The following is a 19804-nucleotide window of genomic DNA, read 5'->3' as shown; positions in this document are numbered from 1 at the left end:
CAAATTTAATCTTGAAGGAGGAGCATTCATTTTGATAGTGCCTAAGATGGTGATTAGCAAGTAATTGGCTATTAATAAGTATATTTCTGGAATAAGGTGAGAAATTGTCGAATAAAGATTGAACTAGACAAATTAAATAGGCAAGACTTTATTCAAGGCTATTACAGTAAGGTAGGGAGATTGAACTCTTAAAGGTAGGAGGATTTTTAAGCATTGAAGTGAGCTAATGAGAAGGTACTGGAAGACTTGAAGGGGAATGGTAGGCAATGTGATTATACCATCTTATGTTTGCTAATTGGTATTTAAGACAGGAAAATAGCAGTGTCTTTCTTGATGATCACACTTCCAAGGGATGTCTCCCAGCACCCTGAGAAAGATATTCTAGAGTAGTAAAATGGGCAAAAGCCTGGGATAAGATTTACATTTCAAAGAGGCAGAGAAAAAAATTTTAAAGTACATGGTCTAAGAAAAGGGAGGTCAGAGGCCATTAGAACTGAGGGGTACTTAAAGGTCTAAGGCCATCTTGTGAAACAGATTGCTGGGGATATTTCCTAGAATTCTACACATTCAACCTTTGCTCTTTTCACAAATGTAGATTTATACCACACAAAAGAGGCTGGAAAGATTAACATAACCATGATGGATAGTTACTCAGAAGATGGGTGTATGGTATCTTTTTATATGAAAATTCATGTAATTTTATGTATTCTAAGGACTTGGAATACTGCAGAAAATGCAATATAATGATTCTGATTGAGCCTCATTATTGTGGTTTATGATGATTTGGTTTTATGATGATAATTCTTTAGATAGCTAAATGTACTTTAATTTTTTGTCCTTTTCATGTATCCGACTTCAGTTGTTCAATACAGTTAGCTTTACTCTAAATGGATTTAAAAAGTTATAAATTTGGGGGGATTTTAAATGTATAAAATTTTAAATTATGTTAATAAACTTCCATTTATGCCACATTTGCTAAATTATCATATTGAAATGATGTATTCTGATAATAGCAACTTAAACTTTTGTAGTTCCTCTAACATAGGGTAGTAAACCATGTTGCATGTTACTTTTGAGGGGAAAAATGCATTTTTGAAATTTTTATATTAATTAGGTCAATTTAATAATTAGATGTAGATAATTATGTGCAATGCTGACTATATATACTTTTGTTCTATTATAACCAACTTGATTGTAACTGTGAAAATATCAAAGATGATTTAAAAGGAAACTATAGTCAGAAAAGAAGCTGTTTTCTATTCAAATACAGTATTTGTGCTAATAATGATTTAGAAGGATGCAGGGAGACCCAAGATGGTGAAACCCACCCAAGCACCTGAATAAGTTAAGACATACTCCCAAACTCTGTAAAAGACTGGAGAGAACTTTACTGAAGAGGTTCATGATGGGATAAATATTCATTGTTTCCTGAGCCAATATTTCTACAGGAGTTCATAGGGTCAGTTTAGAACTTTCTTTCACAAAGTAAAAGAAGCTGCTGTACTGAATTTAGGGATGAGGAAGTAATACAAGTAATATATCTTTCATAGTACTTTCTTATACACGTCACCACAAATTGAAAATATAAACACAGAGCCTCTGAGCCGTGAGATCCAGGTTTCAGCCTTGCCACTACCATGGCTCAGAGACCACAAAACCCTTTTCCATCCACTGCCAGTCACTTCTGACACAGAACATCTACTCATGGATAAAAATATGCTGGTGTAGAATGCCAAATTGGGCAAGTAAGCTGAGTGATACATTGCACAAAGTCTGTAACAGACTTGCACAAAGTCTGTAACAGAAAAATGTATTATCCAATAAGGAGAGGAATCTTCTTTCAGTTGCTTAAAAAAATGTCATAGGAGCCTGTGGGTCATCTTGGAGGTTCATCTCAAGTATTGAGCTAATGATGTGCAGTGCTTAGAAAAACAGCAGATGGCCTGAGAATACAGAAAGCAATCTCAGAGTTGTCTGCAATGGTGTACTGTCTATCTTTGGAAAAGTTGCTTCACAAGCACAGAGCAAAGTCTTCTGCTTAAAAATATAAGAAGATTACTACTGATACCTGGCTTAGGTTGCTGCTGATGGTGACCAGAAAGAAACTATAGATCCATCACAACAAGCATACCAGGCAGTCTGTTTAAATCAGAAAAAGGAAATGCAACCAAAACATCCTATAGTGTTGGGTCTGGGCTGTCTTTTCTGTTTTTATTGTGCAATTCTGAACTTCATGGATAAAGACTGTTCTTTTGTAAAGATAGCTTTCTTTTCCAGTTTAATTGAAATACATGCAACAAATATATAATATTGTGTAAGTTTAAATATATAGATTAATGATTTAACATATGTATATATTGCAAAATGATTATCATAATAAGTTTAGTTAACATCTCACATAGTTACAATTTTTCCCTTTGTGATGAGAACTTTTAAGATTTAATCTCTTAGCAACTTTCAAATATATGATATTATTTATTATAGTCATTATATTGTACATCACACCCACAGAACTTATTCATCTTATAACTGGAAGTCTGCAGCTTTTGACCACCTTTACCCAATTCTCTCATACCTATCCCCCACCCCTACCTCTGGTAACCACTAATCTGACTTTATTTCTATGAGTTTGGCTATTTTAGATTTCACATATACATGAAATCATACAGTATTTTTCTTTCTCTGTCTGACTTATTTTATTTACCATAATTCTCTTAAGATCTATCCATGGTGTCACAGATGGCAGGGTTTACCTTCTCTTTTATGGCTGAATAGTATTCCTGTTTTTGGGCATGTGTATATGCTAGTATACGCCAAATTTTCTTTATCCACTTGTCTATAGATAGAAACTTAAACTGCTAAGGCAGCTTTTGATGAAACCATTGCTGAACTTGATATTTTAAGGATAGAGTCACACAAGGGAAATTTGCTATTAATGCAACGACAGAGAAGTAGCTTGTCATGTGGGCATAGGATCCCCAAGAAGAAAAAGCAGAAGAAGGAGGGAAAAATTTACCAGACTCCCAGTTTTAATATATTTTATTCTGAAATTTACACAGGGCATAATTTGTCATCCATAATGCCCTACCAGTAGTTTTTTGTTTACAATTTATGAATGTATATGTTACTTCTATTTGAACTTCTGTTTTTTCCCCCATATAGTTTTTGTGTTTAATATTAGGAAAATAGAGCCAGTTAACATATAGAGCTTTATTTATTTCCTTTCTTTTTTCACATTTAGAATTGATTTCTTTTTCCATTGATTCCACTTCTGTTTTATCAAGATATTTTATCTTGCTTTAATAAGATTTTTCTGTTTTTTATATAGGTTTCTTAACTTTTATTACTTTTTCTAGATATTTTATTATTTTGCTTGGCTATTATTGACTAGATTATTTAGAGTTTTACTTGTAATATGATTGACATATATTAGTTTCAGTTGTATAATATAATGAAATCATAGCTACACTAGGTCTGTAATGCATTACCACATATAGTTACAAAATTTTTTTTCTTGTGAAGAGAACTTTAAAGGTTTACTTTTAGCAACTTTCAAATATACAACACAGTATTTTTTAAAGATCTTATTTATTTACTTGATAGCGAGAGAGAGAGAGTGTGCAAGCATGAGTGATGGTAGGGGCAGAGGGAGAAGGAGGGGGAGAAGCAGGCTTCCCACTGAGCAGGGAGTCGAAGGTGGGACTTGATCCCAGACCCTGAGCCGGAGGTAGACACTTAACTGACTGAACCACCCAGGTTCCCCAAATGTACAATACTGTAGTAACAGTGGGAGTCACCATGCTGTACATTCCATTCCATTTCTTATTTATTTTATATATGGAATTTTATGCATTTTGATCTGCTTTATCCATTTCACCCATCCCTCACTCCCTACCTCTGACAACCAACAATCTGTTCTATGAGTTTATTTTTTTTCTTTTAGATTCTATATTTAAATGAGATCATATGGTATTTGTCTTTGTCTGATTTATTTCACCTAGCATAATGCCTTTAAAGTTTATCCATGTTGTCACAAATGCAAGATTTTAATTTTTTGTGGCTGAATAATACTCCATTTGTGTACATGTATCACATTCTCTTTATCCGTTCATCCATCATTGGACACTTAGGTTACTTCTATGCCTTGGCTATTGCAAACAATGCTACAACAAACACAGAGGTAGCATTTTCAAGCTAGCATTTTCATTTACTTCAGATAAATACCCAATGTTGAAATTTCTCCATCACGTAGTTTTTTTTTGAATAAAAAAAATTTTTTTTCCCATAGTGGCTGCACCAGTATATTCCCACCAAAAGTACATATAGGTTCCCTTTTCTCCACAACCTCACCAACACTTGTTATTTTCTGTCTTTTTGATAATAGTTATTCTAACAAATGTGAGGTGATAGCTCATTCTGATTTTCATTTACATTTCTCTGTTGATTAGTGGTGTTGAGCATCTTTTCATGTATCTGTTGGCCATCTCTATATCATCTTTAAAAAAATGTCTATTCAGATCCTATGACTTTTTTTTTTTTTTTTTTTGCTATGGAGTTGTATGAGTTCTTTATATATTTTGGATATTAAGCTTTATCATATATGTGATTTGCAAGAATTTTCTCTATCTGATAGATTATTTTCTCATTTTATTAATGCTTTGCTTTGCTGTGGAGAGGCTGTCTTTATTTGGTTCCATTTGTTTATTTTTGCTTCTGTTCCCTTTACTTTTGGTGTCATATATAAAAATCAAGATTTATATCAAGGGGGGTAATACCTATATTCTGGTTTGGGGGTTTCAGGCCTTATGTTCAAGTCTTTAATCCATTTTGAATTAATTTTTGTGTATGGTATAAGAAAGTGGTCCAGGTTTCCCAACACTATATGTTGAAGAGACTGTCCTTTCCTCATTGTATGTTCTTGGCTCCTTTGTTATAAATCAGTTGTCATATATGTGTGGGTTTATTTCTGAGCTCTGTATTCATTTCCATTGATCTGTGTGTGTGTGTGTGTGTTTATGTCAATATATTTACTTTTGATTACTGTAGTTTTGTAATATAGTTCGAAATCAGGGAGCATAATGCCTCCAGTTTTGTTCTTTCTCAAGACTGCTTTGGGATCTTTTGTGGTTCCATACAAATTATAGGGCTGTTTCTTCTGTTGCTGTGAAAAATGCCATTGGAATTTTCTTTAGATTGCATTGATTATTTTGGATAATGTGGACATTTTAACAATATTAATTTTTCTAATTCATGAGTACAGACTATCTTTACATTTTTTTGTGTTGTCTTCAATTTTTATCACCGATGTCATAGTTTTCAGCATGTAAGTTTTTTCACTTCCTTGGTTAAGTTTATTCCTAGGTGTTTTATTCTTTTGAACACAGTTTGTAAATGGGATTGTTGTCGCGGCTGGAGCGACAAATCGACCAGGAACGTGAGGGTAAGAAGATGGTGAAAAGAAATTAAGAGACAAAGAGATGGGGGCAGGGGGAGCACCAAGGAGGATGTCCAATAGTGCCGATTTTATTCAAGGCTGTGAGGCATTATATAGCTAACAGAAACAATCATAAGAAAAGTATCTAATTTTAGCTGATTACTAAAGTTTGCAACAAGCACAGAAAATCCTTCAAGCTTTCCCATTATCTATTTCCTAAACATCAATAGCAGACCTTCTAGCTCCAGATGTACTGACTTCAAGGCCACTCAAGACATAGTTTGTATAAGCACAGCACAGTCTTACAGTGGTGTAGTCTATAGCCCGTGGACAGCAAGGACCAGCCAAGGATTTCTGACCCGGGCCAAATCGTCTCTAGCTGACTAGCAAATGTGTGGGAAGTCACATAGGGGAGCGCACAACACATAGCACAGACCCTTTCTCAGTGCTACTCAACTTTATTGACCCAAGCCTTTTGTTCGGCTATTCAGCCTTTAAAGGAGGCACAAGTCAGGGCCTGGTTTGGTCCTCATCTCAAGCCTTACCATGGCCTCCCACAGATTGTTTTCTTAATTTCTTTTTCTGATACTTTGTTATTATGTGTAGAAATATAACAGATTTTTATATATTGATTTTGTATCTTACAACTTCACTAAATTTATTCTAAAAGTGTTTTTGTGGGGTCTTAAGGATTTTCTCTATATAATATGTCATCTACAAATAGTGACAGTTTTATTCATTCCTTTCCAATTTGGATGCCTTTATTCTCTTTCTTTCTTTCTTTCTTTCTTTTTCTTTTTTCTTTGTCTAATTGCTCTGGCTAAGACTTCCAATACTATGTGGAATTGGAATGTTCAGAGTGGACATCCTTGTCTTATTCTTGATCTAGAGGATGAAACTTCAGCTACTCACAGTTAAGTATGATGTTAGCTGTGGCCATGTCATATATAGCCTTTATTATTTTGAGGTATTGTCCTTCTATATCCACTTTGTTGAGAGTTGTCATTTTTAGGTGGTCTATGTGGCATTGTGGAGATTTTATTATAGGACCTTTGCTACATGGTGGCTTTATAGTTGTCTGTATTAAATCTCCTTCCATGTCTAAGCAAAGAAAACTGACTACAGATTGATTTGTCCTGGTATGGGATAGCAGAAAAAACTGGTTTCTATTGTAATTTTAATTATTGTTGGTACTCTAAGATTTGGAGTCCTTCTAAGACTTTAGTAAAGTAGATACCCATGGATATTACATTTTGAACCATGTGCTACCTGTGGAATACACAATTTGAATTGTTCCTTTGGACAAAGTTGTAAACCAGCTCAGTCTAGAAGAGGGCAGAAATTTTTCACATTCCATTATTTGTAAAATTACCTATTGTTTATTCTCATTATTTTTGTAATACTCATTTTATTTTTGTTTAAATATTTTAAGCAATGTAAGCACAGATTACAAGTAAAGATACAGTTAACATGAATTGCTTGATATCTATTATTTCACATAGATCAAATAGAGAAGTAAAAAAGAAAAAAATATACAAAAAGGTACTTAACTTTTTAAAGGTTTTTTTTGCTTTTGTGATATTTCAAAAACTTATTAAATATGCATGTACTATAAAAATGGTTAACAGGGAAATAACAAGATGGTGGCCATTTTTGTTTAATATCTTATGAAATTTTTATGACCATCCAAGCATAATTAATAATGTGTATTCAGTTTATATAAGTGGACAAAAGTTTTATATATGGAGAAAAAAATAGATATTAACTCAGTTTTCCATTATTTTATTCTTCAGTTTAATTTTATTTTTTTAATTTTTTAAAAGATTTTATTTATTTATTTGACAGAGAGAGAGATCACAAGTAGGTAGAGAAGCAGGCAGAGAGAGGGGGAAGCAGGCTCCCCGCTGAGCAGAGAGCCAGATATGGGGCTCAATCCCAGGATCCCAGGACCCCAGGATCATGACCTGAGCAGAAGGCAGAAGCTTGAACCCACTGAGCCACCAGGCGCTCCAGTTCTTCAGTTTAATTTTAATGTTAAAAAATACATTTTATGTTTTTGGGTGTCAACATTTAGCTTAGAAGGTACTTTCACCAAGTTTTCCCCCTGTTTTTGGAGTATGCTTTTAAAGCATAACTGGTTTTAATATATACTTTTCACCACCCTCTGCTTTGGCTGTATTTATCAATTTATAATGCTTTGAAATTTCCATTATTTTAACAAAAAATAACAAGTACTATCTATGGATGTTCCATAAATTGTCTTATTCATTGGTGAGGAGATGAACATGTGAGTATGTTAGAATATCTCTAAGAAATAAATACTGAAAGATTAGGCCAGTAGAATGTTTAGAGCTTTATAAGATACACATTCCTTTTCTGCTGGAGCCAGACTGTTGAGAGTAGCAGCAGCAGCTGGAGAGGACTAAGGGTCCAGTGGGACAGTGAATTTATCAGGGATATTATACTAATCTGGAATCAGAGTAGAATAGAAGAATCTTGTCCTTGATTCCTCACATGATCATCTTCTAATCAGGGCATACCTGAAGCCTTCCCTTTTTTCCACTTGAAAACTTTTACACTTCCCTGATGGTCTATGAATCTCTGCCAAATGTGAGTGATGGTGGATGAATCCATTGCTATAGTAATGTCTGATTAAATAGCCTTTACTTGTTCTAATTTGGGTAGTCTTCATTTATTTCCACATCTGGAAATATACATGTATGGGATATTGAAAGTTATAAAATTCCAACAGAGTTAATAATTACACAATATTAAATAATCTCATGAATGTAAAAATTTGGTGAATCTCAGTGCCTAATTCAGACAATAACTTTCCAACCATTCCTTGATTTTAAAATACAGATTTTCACATTTACACTTTTAAAAATTAACTGAGATCACCTGAAAGTTTTTTAATGTATAATTTATAGTGGCCTTTGAGTCATTAACCCAGGATTATACCTGATAATTTAAAGTTTTATTTAGAAAAGAATTTTGATTTTCAGTTAGTTGGCAAGGAATATCTAATATTTAGATAAGAAATTCAATTATCTTTTCATAGAAGCCAAGATGATTAGAGTTCAGAGAGCCAGAGGCACTATACCATTTCATTTTAATGTATAGCTGAACCAGTTCTGTTTTTAAGTATATATTTCATTTCAAGAAATTGGATCTGCCTTAAGAACCATAAACACACTATGTTCATATTGTTTTTGAACTAATTATTTTTGTGAACTAATACTTTAAGTCTATTCTGTTAAATAACAGAAGCACTTATCTTTATAAAACTGTAGTTTTCTCCTGGACTATTATTTAGTTACATTCAAACACAAATTATGAAAGACAATGCAAAAAGAACTTTTCTAGGGGCTTTCAGAAATGAAACAGAAGCCCGGGTGGCTCAGTTCGTTAAGCGTCCAACTCTTGATTTCACTTAGGTCATAATTTCAGAATCATGTTCGTCTCTGAGCTGAACTGGATGTGGAGCCTGCTTAAAGTTCTCTCTCTCTTTCACTCCCTCTGCCTCTCCCCAGCACCCTGCTCCCACCTTCCCTCCTGAATACTCTTTCCTCTTTAAAAAAAAAAAAAAAAGAAGAAAAAGAAGAAGCAAAAGTGAAAAACAATCTGTTAATGTACATCTCAATAAGGAAATCCAAGGATTTCCTAATGGTTCTCAACCTTTTCTAGTCTTTGTCATCGTCATCATATTAATGCAAACACACATAGTACTTATGTGCCAGCTGGTGTTCTAAGAATGGAGGTATGAACTCATGTAGTCCTTACACCAGTTCTGGGAGGTAAGTATAATAATTTCTTACACTTCCTCTGGATTTATTATTTTGATTATCTAAATCACTGGTTCTTATATTTTAGATCTGAGTATAATTTAAAATTAAAAAGAATGGAAGACTGTAGCAGAGTAGTTTCGCCAAGTAAGATCATAAAAAACTACCCACCACCATCAACACAACTATTATCTACTGTAATCAGCTTTCCATTAAAAAAAGATAGTTTAACATCAAAACCATGAACACAAGCTAAGAATAAAATGAAAAAAAAATCACTTTATGAAAAGCTTATTTTATTCTTTATTTTTTTAGATTTTAATATGGGTCAGTAAAGGCTTTATTTATTTTACTGTTTTCTTTAATTTCTTTTTAAATATAATTTCATTAACATATAGTGTATTATTAGTTTCGGGGTAGAATTTAGTGGTTCATCAGTTGCATATAATACCCAGTGTTCATCACACCATGCACCTGCCTTAATGCCCACCTCCCAGTTACCCCATTTTCCCACCTTACCTTGCCTCCAGCAACCCTGTTTGTTTCCTATGATTAAGAGTCCTTTGGCTTTATTTAAAAACAAAGCTAGTTAGTTGTTTTTACCTTAAAGAATGAATTAGAAATTTTAATGGTCCCAACTAGTTGATGGCCAAGCAGTTTTTTTTTATCAATATGATTGAAAGTAGTCACATTTCCCTATTTTCCCTAGTTTTATGTGGGTAAATTAATTGGCTTGTTGAATTCTTTACTTTTAAATTATTTTTCTTGTTTTTGTTATTCTAATGACTGAAAGCAGTAAATAGAATATGAACAGTAATTAGAAAAATATTAGACAGGAAAGCCACATACACACAAAATGGATTCACATCCATTTCCATTTGCCTGCAAAATTGTCAAGTATTTTTTGCATATACAGCAGTAAGTTTATTTTCCTCATGCCTTCCTCTAGTTATATGGTTTCTTAGATCTATGAGTTAGCACTTCTCTAAAGTCCTCTACTTTGACTTTAATACCACTATATTCTTGGGAATACTAAGAATCACATTTCAAGCTGAAGCTCTTTGATTGTTCTATGATAGGGATATACTGATTATTTTTTAAATTTTTTAAAAAATATTTATTTATTTATTTGACAGACAGAGAGTACAAGTAGGCAGAGAGGCAGGCGGCGGGGGGGCGGGGGGAAGCAGGCTCCCTGCTGAGTAGAGAACCTGATGTGGGACTTGATACCAGCACCCTGAGATCATGACCTGAGCTGAAGTCAGAGGCTTTAACCCACTGAGCCACTCAGATGCCCCTTTTTAATTTTTTTAAAAGATTTATTTATTTTATATTGATTATTCTTATGAATGAGTGGTTGAAGCAAAGAAGTTCCTAAAATGAATCAATGTCAAAATGTACATTATTTATTGAATAGAGAGTTAGATATGATTCAACTCTGCATAGGGATAAATAATCACTGAGAATAATGAAAGGGTTAGATAAATATTTTATTGATTTGTGAAAAATAACAGGAATGTGGTCATGTGCTCTACTTTTCAAGAGGATATAATTTCTGGGGTAGCTATTTTGATCACAATTAACACCTTAAAGTAATCAGAAAATGATTATGTGGTGATCAACTAATGAGAATGTTACTCAAAAATGTCTGAAAATTTTTAATGTGACTGTGGAAAGATCAAGTAGAGCAAGTTGATTTGGTTAGTGATTCATATATAGAGTTCATAAAGGAATGGATCCTAGTTAAAATAGATTTATACTCCATAGTAATGTGTTTGGTTTCAGATATTTCATTCAAATAATTAGTTTAGAATAATTTGTAATGAAACATGTTGCATATCGTAGTGGGTTGATTTGTGGTCCCCCCAAAGATATGCCCTGATCCTAATCCTCAGTAGCTATGACTGTAAATTTATGTGGAAAAAGGGTCTTTGAAGAAATAATTAAAATAAAGGTCCTTAAAAGAGAGTAAAAAAGAAGTATGAACTATGTATTGGATAAGTACATTAAACAGAATATTATGAAGAGAAGCTGATCTAAGGAAATATGGGTAAGGTAGGAGGCTAATTCTGTAAAATGCTGAAATAATAAACTATGGTTTAGAAATTTAAATGAATGGATGAATAGATGAATTAATGAACAAATGCATGAATGAATGAAATATCCCAAGATAAGGGCATCCTGAATCGCCCAGTCCTAGGAACTGTCATTTTGTTAGACACAGGATAAAACAATGTGAAGATGGAGGCTGAGACTTGAGTAATGTGTCCATTAAGAAAGAATCCTGAATAGATTCTCCCTCGGAATTTCAGGAAGCAGCCAATCCTGCCAGCACTGATTTTGGATTCTGACCTTTTTTTTTTAAGTCATCAAGTTGTGAAAATTAGAACAGCTCTAGTAAACTAACACACTTCTGCACAGACTAAAATGTCAGATTGTAAAACTAAAACCGAAAAGTAGTTACAGCATATTGATTTGACAGGAATTAAATAGAGGATTAACTAAATAATGAGTCATCCCTACTTTCATTTCATATCTATAATAACAAGCTTAAAAAAATTAATTGAATTTGCAACAGCTCTTGATTTTATGTTGTGTTCCAACACCATTGAAGATAGAGGAATAATATAAATGGATATGGTAAAGTCAAAATTTATAAGCAGAAACTGATTAGACACGAAAATTAATTTGGAATCCAACCATCTAAAATATCTTGGGAAAATACTTCCTGAAACATAAATATTTAAGGGGAAAGTCACTGGGGAAACCTTTAAATGCTGAAGTAGAATGTAAGTTATTAACCAAATGATATTAATTTCTGTGAGATTAAATAGCTAGTAGCAAACAATATTTATGAATAAAGTCTTTCTAATTTTCAGTCAATTATTATTTGCACAATTAGCAGTTTCATCATGTATGTAACAGTTATTTAAAATCAAGTCAAAAGAATTCCATCATATTTTTTGGAGATGATTTTATGCTCTAATTAGGCTGACTCAGAAACATGCTCCAAATTTATCTGTTTAGACTTATCAAATATCTATTTAAAAGAGCAACTAACTGATATAATTAAGGTCAGATACTTCATCCTCTTAAAATGTATTTTAGAAAATGGTTAAGTAGTATTTTTAAAAAATCTACCCAAATTATACAGAATCTGGATTGTTACTGTCACTGCCAACTATTCTCAGAATAAATATATACATATGCTTACTATTTATATATATATTTATGTTTATATATATTTATATATTTATTATTTATATATAGTAATGTATTTATATATATATATATGTATATATATATATAAATGCCAGAATTTTTACTTATAAACTTCGCAGAAGATAGAGTTCTCATTAAACAAACAAAATGTGGCATCAAGCCAAGGGGATGAAGAGAATTGAAATCTCACTTTGGATAAATGTCTAATTAATTGTTGTTGACTAATTAATTCAACCCTTTTATTTCTATTCTAAGATTTTCTTACTTGATATTAAAATATATAACAAACAGAGTTTCAAGAATATATTTTGAAAGATGCTGGGTCAAAGTTAAATTTATCTCCTGATGAGATTTTTAATTAATTAGAAAAAAGTTCAGCAGAGGTTTAATGTGAAAAAACTTCACTGTAAACACGTTTGGTAATGCTACAACTTGTTTTGATGTGCTACTGAGTAAAATAAGTTTAAGGCAATTGGGAAAAATGTTTTAGTAACTCAAGTTTCTCTTTATCAAAACATTAAGCTTTAGTTTGTAAAATTTTTACTGCAGATGAGAGTAGGTTTGTCATGAAACTATTAGACATGTTTTAGTGCCAGATGAGTTTTGGATTTGATTCCTTGTCCTACAGGTTACAATACTGAATGAGCTAACCAATGCAAAGCACATCATGTAGTAAATGAAGCAGGTACTCAATGAATGTTATTTAATTTTACATTTAAAATTTATTTTTATAAATTCATTATTACTAGATGTTTTAAAAACTTTGGGGGGTAGCCATTCTCTCATTTTAAAATCTGGAAAATATTTGAAGATATTGGTGGATATTAATGAATCCATTATTGAAATATATGGGTTTTTTTTGGTATTCATTAGAAAATTGGCATGGATGAGAGTTCATGTGTGTTCTTATCTGATAGAATAAATAGCTGGCTATTTCTGATATTTTCAGCATCAGGATGTGGATATTTATAAATACTTCTACCTTAATTTTCCTGCCTTCTTCAACTCCAATAACCTTCACCTTCAAACCATTTTAACAATCCAGCCCCGTGAACATACATTGGATTTTTGTCTTTTAAAATTACTGTCTTGAAATTGTTAGAAGCAGTTTTCTTTGCCTACCATGTTCACTGAGTCTGATCTCATGGAGACTTCTAAAGCCTCAGTTGATCCCTCCCTTCCGTCTTTCCCCATTATCCTTCCTTCCCTCCCTCCCTCTCTTTCTTTCTTTCTTTCTTTCTCTCTCACTCTCTTTCTTTCCTGTTTTTCATTTATTATTTTTACTAATTTATTGGGCCTTTCCTATCTTTACTTTCTTCTCATTTTAAAACGTATCATATGGTCAATATGAGCCACACTGTTTTGATTGCAGTCAATAGAAAAACAGGTAAGTCTGATTAAGTTCAAACAAAACAAAACAACAAAAAAAACACAAAACTATAGAAAAGGCAGGGGTTTTAGCTTGTCCTCATAGCAACCTAGCAATGAATGGCACTAAAATAGTAGATCAACCAGGTGGGAAAACATACTATATATATATAGAGAGAGAGAGAAAGAGAGAGAGAGAGAAAGTGAGAATATGTGCATGTGGATGCATGCTTGAGGGAGGGAAAAGGCAGAGGGAGAGGGAGAAAGAGAACCTTAAGCAGACTCTACACCCAGCATGGAGCCCTACAAAGGGCTCGATCTTATGACCCTGGGATCATGACCTGAGCCAAAATCAACAGTTCATTATTTAACTGACTGAGCCCACCTAGACACTTCTAAAATACTGACTTTAATTTATATTTTATCTTTACATAAAAATAAATTGAAGATAAAAAATAAAAATAATTTGATGATCTGTTTGTAAAAGCACATCTATATCTCTAAAAAGAATTATAGGAAAATCTTCATAAAACTGAGGTAGAGAAGAATTTCTTACACAAGGGACAAAAAATAAAATGTATCTTGTAACTTTAAATTTTATATTTACATATATCTGTACCACAAAATACCAAAATGGTGTTCAAAGCAAGCTGCAGATTAAACAGTTAAGCATTAGTAATATATACAACTGACAAAAAGTTGGTAAGCAGAGTATGAAAATTTTTTCTGCAAATTGAAAAGAGAAAATGCAGAATGGAAAATTAACGAAGGCATATTGTATCAGTCAGGGTTCGGTAGGAACAAAGGGGGATTTAGAGTTTAAGACATAAACTACTTACAAAGGCAAGGGCAGGACTCAGGAAATTAGCTAGAACAGACCAGTTCTGTAGGTTCAGCAGCAGAAGAAAGAAAAATGGAGTAAAAGAAGAGAGAAATTACCAGAATGTAAAAAAGTTAAGAAAGCCTCCTGACTGGAGCTGTAGCCTCTGAGGGTTACATACCAACCCACTCAACCAGCAAAGAGAGTGCTAGTGGGACAGTGAGATAAATATCTAATATCACTCCCTTCCTAATCTCTGGATTTTCTGCTAATGTCTTCCATTGAGGAAAGCAACCTGGAAGCCAGAGGGATGGAAGTCAGCACCCAAATTGCCCAACCAAATCTCCAATTAAGGGTGGCCAAATCTAAGTTTCTAAGAGTCTAAAATTTTGTCCAGATGGATGATGAGAGGAATTCTGTCAGAAATAAATTTAAATCAAAATAACTGATTTGGGTGTATGTTGTTAATAGGGTGTCAGATTGTTTGCCAACAAAAATACCCATGGCTGAGATTGGAGCTCCAACATTAGCCTATAGTTAGGACCTCTAATTCAAGAAATTACTATGGGCCCTTTATGTCAGTAGTTAGTTTGGTAATGGGCAAGCTGGTAAGATTTTGGAGTGATATGGTGTATATTAGCCAAATGAGAAAGTGGGTTGGGGGAGAAGAGGGAGACTTGAAAAGAACATATCATAAGCTAGTTAGTTGAAGAATGAAAGGCCATAGAATGGTAAGAAAGGCTTATTCTCTCATTGACATAGGACACATTTCAGACATAATAGAGAATGTGTACCCTTATGTAAGCTTTATGAATTTGGTTCATTAAACAGAAGTTGGCTGTTCTGAAAAAGCCCAACATTATATATTCTATATTTATAAGTCATATCTAGTTTTACCGCAAATGATGGTGTTAATTGTGGATCAGTTTGTAAAACTTAAGAATGCACTGCTAAAACCTTGTTGCCATATTATCACTATGATATACCATCTAAGTTATTCTTTTTTATTAAAGTGGAATTTATCACATACAGTTCATGAAATATTTTGATAACTTCAGAATTTTTCTGAATTCATGGGATTTCGAATGACTTGGCCACTGCCAACGCTAGTGATAATGATCAAAGGACGATGAAGATTCAGTTTTGTGCAGAAACATCTAATTTCAATAGGGAACAAAAATAAAATAGTATCTCATTGGACAGGTAGTGGGAACTACCATTGCTTAAATAAAGTGCTCTATAGTGGAGGTAGCTGTATAGCTTCTTAGTTACCTGATTGACATGCATGGCAGAGAACAGTGCACACTAAACAAGTGGAAGAGACACTTTATCATCTTACTGCAAAACTCTTCCATAAAATACTATTTTTAATTAAATACTTAGCATGATATTACATAGAGATCATTTCTGTGGTTGATTAATTATGCACTTTTTGGGGGGAGAGGAGCAGTTTCTTTGAATAGTGGTAATCACGTAAAAATGTTAGTTGTGGCTTAGACTTGCCTTTAATTAGAGTACTATTAATTTTGATTGACCCAGAAAGAAACAAAGCTAGGAGATTTACTTTAAAAACAAACAGCAAAAGAAATCTTATTCCTCCCTGTAGCTGGTATAAGAAGAGCAAGAATTAGCATAAAACTGGCCACAGGCCTGAGTATAGAACTTTTCCAGAATGCAGTAAAAATCAGATTAGAGCAAGTCATTCCAACCTGCTGAACTCACTAAAGATGTCAGAAGGGATTTCATCTGTTTTGAGAAAGGATATGTCCTTTTCACAGGGTTTCTTATGAGAACCAGGGAGAGACTATTTAACATTGAAGGTGCAATAAAAGAAGAAAAGTTAATGATACTAGTTAGCCTTGATACTATTTAGTGTTGATACCCGTAAGTTATGATACTAGGGGGAATGGCATTCCTTAGTAACTCCATCTCTTCCATGCATATTAGAGACACAGAGTGTTTCAGGCGTTGTCCTTATTACAGAATAGCAAGAAGTTGGTGTTGGGATCATCTCTATAAAATTCCCGACAAGCACAGCCTATCCTTTGCTAGTATACCTACTGTGAAAGGTCATTTATTTATTACCTTTCAGGACAGCTCCCTCTTATTTAGGGAAAGGTTTGGTTTTAGTTTTTCTCTCTTGTGTGTCTTCATAGGACTTTTAGCCAGTATCCTGGGTTTGAGCTATGTGAACCATAATAAAAAATGTCAGTTCCCCCTTCCACAGGATAACCTGTCTATTTTTAAGTCATCATGCTTTTTGAGGTTATTTTTTATCATGGGTTGTCTTCTGTACCACATAAGAAATGAGATTATGGGCAAGGTTGGCCTTGAACAAAATTGTTCATCAGGGAGTATTTGTCTTTAACATCTTTCTAGGGCATCCACACAGGTAAATGTTCTTGGTCCCACTGATTGCCATGTGCCACTTAAGGTACAGTCTTGTTGCCACCCAGTTACCAAAAACTCCATCCATCCCAGCATTCACTAATCAGTTGAAGCCATGACACTTTTGATATTAGCTCTCCATTATTTTTATTATTTATTTTAGAGGTGTATTTGTGTTTTTACTTGTATTGAAAGATCTTGAAAGTAGGGAAAAGCTGTATTTTCTTGGTATCATCATAAATGATCATTTTCAACTTTATAATAGTTAACATTTATTATATGCTTACTACGTGACAATGTTCTAAGCCTTCACAAGTATTAACATTTCAAAGTAGCCTCATGAAAAAGGTAGTAGTATGACCCACATCTTACTTATAAGGACACCTAGCCATTTAGAGATCAAGCAATTTTTTTAAGATTACACACATAATAAGTACTGGAGCCATGATTTGAATCTGGGCAGTCTGGCTTCAGTGCTTACTCTTTTAACCACGATGTTACCTTATCTCCCAAAATGTAAAACAGGAACTTGAATTGACTCTCAACATACTTTCCTTGGATGAGTTAATCTGTGCACATTTTTGAGTGTCACTTAAATATCAGGTCTATCACCTACATTTCATTCATATCTTTATTTTGAACTGCAAAATGTATGACTCAATATAGAAGAACTATTACATGTCAAATTTAAACTAGCCCCAAATAAGTCAATTATTGTCCACTCAAAACCCTACCTGGCCTTACGTTCCTTCTTGCATTAAATGGAATCATTTTACATCAATTTGCCCAAACTAGAGAATAGGCTTCCTTGTAGATTTTTTTTCTCTTCCCATATTCTACCACCTCTAATTAATCTCAAAGTCCTATAAATTCTACTTGTTCAGTATTTCTCTACAGAGCCCTTTGCTCTCCATTTTCACTGTGATTACTTTCGTTCATGTTCTCATAATTTTTCACTTGGGCTATGACAGTTCTAGCCCCAGGGAAGTCCTCTACTGAAATGTTGCTCCCTTCTGGTGGATCTACCATAGCACAGCCAGGGAACTTTATAAAATGTGAAACTGATTCTGTCATGAGCCTGTTTGAAATGCTTAAATGTCTCCCTAACTCTTTCAGGATAAAACAAAGACTATAGCAAATCAAACAAAGCCTTTCATAATTTCACTTTGTTCATTTTCCCAGCCTTATATATTGTCATACATTCTAAAGCAACCTGCTGTATGCTATTTTTTTTTTTCTGCCTAGGATGACCTATTCCTCATGGCCTGCCTTTGACTGACTCTTACCTATTTTTTGAAGATTAGTTCATATATTGCCTTCCCTTGGAATTGTTTCCTACAGCTCCCTACACTCTAGTATCTGATTAGTTACCCTCATCTTTACATATGTACATCTTGTTTCTTCTGTATGATTTTGGCAGTATAGTAATGGTTGATTTTTACTTTTTTCCTTTCTATTTTCCCAGTGGCCATGAGATTCTTCAGGGCAAGTACTACTTGCTATTGTTGTAGTCCCATATTTAGCATAGTGCGTGGGTAACAATGGACCTACAACAAAACTTAATTGGATAAATATCAATAATGCCTCCCAGTCTATTAACAGAAATAAGAGAGCCGAAGGCCAAGATGTGAAAAGATTTTGTCTATGTGCTGTTCTCACTGTTTGAGGAGCTACCTGGAGCATTGTCTTAACGTGACTTCTAAGGCCACATTTAGGCTCAGTGGAAATATTGTGGAATTTATTATTAATATTTATTATGGGCCTGGTAGGAGATAGGGAGAAATAGCATTTATCTACCTTGACACCATTCCAGCAATAATTTTTTTTTTTTAAGAAATGCCTTCAGATAGGAAATTATCAAAGATTATCAAGATGTTAATGTTCCCTGAAGTTAACTTAAAAAAAAAAAAAAGAAATCTTTGGGACTTATTCCAGGGACTAGAAACTTGCCTTTGTCCTTCAAATTATACCACTGCTTCAACAAATAGGAAGCAGTAGAGTATGGTAGCTAAGTTTCAGGATTGAGGTGTCAGTGTCAATTTGAAACTTTATTCTACCACTTCTTATTTGCCTGATCTTGGGCAAGTAACTTAAACTCTCTTGGCCTCAGTTTCCTCCATCAGAAAATGGGAGTAATAGCACTAATACCTGCTATTATGATTCTGTTATAACTCTACAAGAAGTTTTATACAAGTGTGTCTTATTTATAGGTTTAAACTTAACACAGCGTTATAGGTTAAATCTAATTACATGTACTATTAATAGGAATACTTAGCTTACACAGTGTAGGACTTCACCATAGTTTGTCTTTATGTAATGCAGGATATAACTGACTCACAGTGGAGCTGAGTAATTCTAAGCAGGTCAGTTTACATTGGGCAGTGTGTGATGTACGCAGATGATAAGTATCACTATTAAGTGCCTTCTCCATGCTGGTTATGGTTTAGGTCTTTTATACATCTGCTAAAATAAGACGTGTAAAAGTCTTAGTACAGTGTTAAACAATGTCATTGTATTAAACAATGACATATAGATATGCTACTAACAGCATTATTTATAATCTTCACAAAATCTAGACTGAGAAGATGGATTTATATATTATTTATGTTAAACTAGTCACTATGGTTAGTAAAGGCATAGTCAATACCTTATATTTATTAAGCACTTTGTATGTGACAGATACTGCTTCTAACTTCAGTAATTCCTAGATCATCTGTTACCTCAGGTAACCTTTATGAGACTATGTGATACTTCTAATCATTGGCAAATGAACACAATGCTCTGATT

At 33.5% G+C, this 19804-nt stretch overlaps 1 pseudogene; it reads left to right on the top strand.

The window, feature by feature from the left end:
• The first annotated feature begins 1692 nt into the window (after window positions 1-1692).
• LOC131837227 (14-3-3 protein zeta/delta-like) lies at window positions 1693-2308 on the top strand (annotated as a pseudogene).
• The last annotated feature ends 17496 nt before the right edge of the window (window positions 2309-19804 follow it).

Source organism: Mustela lutreola, chromosome 7 (genome assembly GCF_030435805.1).
Source record: "Mustela lutreola isolate mMusLut2 chromosome 7, mMusLut2.pri, whole genome shotgun sequence".
NCBI lineage: Eukaryota > Metazoa > Chordata > Mammalia > Carnivora > Mustelidae > Mustela > Mustela lutreola.
This window is presented reverse-complemented; position numbering and strand designations above follow the sequence as displayed.